This window comes from Myotis davidii, unplaced genomic scaffold (genome assembly GCF_000327345.1).
Source record: "Myotis davidii unplaced genomic scaffold, ASM32734v1 scaffold147, whole genome shotgun sequence".
NCBI lineage: Eukaryota > Metazoa > Chordata > Mammalia > Chiroptera > Vespertilionidae > Myotis > Myotis davidii.
Window position 1 is genome coordinate 8,459,677 of NW_006383010.1, and position 205 is coordinate 8,459,881.

Here is a 205-nt window from a genome sequence, read left to right on the forward strand (position 1 = left end):
GGATGCGGGAGCCGCAGCCGATTGGGCAGCGATCCGCTTTCCAGGAACTGGGTCTTCAGCTGCGGCTGGAGCCGACGCTTCCCCACGCCTAGCGGATGCCCATGCTCGCTGTGAGCTGACAGCGGCCGGCTACTGAGCATGCTCGGTTCCCGGCTCCTCCAGGGCCTTTCAGCGGGACGTGACCTCTCTAGCTGATCTGAGAAAA